Below are 1,097 nucleotides of genomic sequence, written 5' to 3'. Positions count from 1 at the left end.
AGCAACTTTTTTATGCTAAAGGTTAGAATGATAGATTAATTATATTTTCCAAATCTTAGTATGAATACTAATTGGTATACAATAAATACAAAGAAAATGTGGATACTGGCAGTGTAAAAAATGGCAGTTGCAATTGCATGACTTGACCACAAAAAAAAAAAAAAAAAAAAAAAACACAACATCAACAGTATAAGAATGACATCATTTACGATATAAGGTATCAAAGGAATAAATGATGAAGACAATGATACATGGAACACATTTCCAGCAAATTTCTCATTAGCACTTCATATCATAAATATACTTCCGAACACATAAGTTTACATATAACACAAACTGTATACATAAAGGTATTAATTATACATGCCTCAAACGATAATGATATTTTCGGAAAAAAGTACAAAAAGGTATTCGTCAGTCTGGCTGGATGTAACTGATGACGTTTCACAAGGGGCGGGGCTAGATTTCAGGTCTCCCTCGAACGCGTAATTTTGTATAATTTTTGCGTGCATAGATAATTTTTTCAGTGCGCGATTATGGGTTTGAAAGTAATTGTAATTGTAATGTGTCATATACCAATTAAAAGGTAATTCTTTGTACTTTTACATACTTTATGGCAAAATGTAATAGGAGGAAAAATTATGTAAGAAAAATATGGTAAATATTTACATAAAATTTAAAAATTATGGTCCGACTTTGACTTAGAATTCCTCGAAAATTTCGGAGAATACCTATCAATTTTATTTATGCATTATATAGTAAATGTTATCAGCTTTCTAATCCACCTTTCAGTTTCTTTCTATCATCATCCTTTAGTCAGATACGCTACGAAACGTGAATGTATGTAAGTTTACGATGAAGTAATTGGACATTTTTGTGTGCGTAGATAATTTATTCTGTGCGCGCTTGTGAGTTTGAAATTAATCGTAATTGTAATGTGCCATATATCATTTGAAAGAGCATTCTTTGTACTTTAACGTAGTATACGGCAACATGTAACAAGAGGAAAATTTATATAAAAAAAACGCCATCGCAAAAATAGTTATATAAAAATGTTATCGAAAATATAGTTTCATAAAGATATGGTCCTTTTGTAA

This window comes from Macrobrachium nipponense, chromosome 42 (genome assembly GCF_015104395.2).
Source record: "Macrobrachium nipponense isolate FS-2020 chromosome 42, ASM1510439v2, whole genome shotgun sequence".
Classification (NCBI taxonomy): domain Eukaryota; kingdom Metazoa; phylum Arthropoda; class Malacostraca; order Decapoda; family Palaemonidae; genus Macrobrachium; species Macrobrachium nipponense.
Note: the sequence above shows the minus strand (reverse complement) of the source record.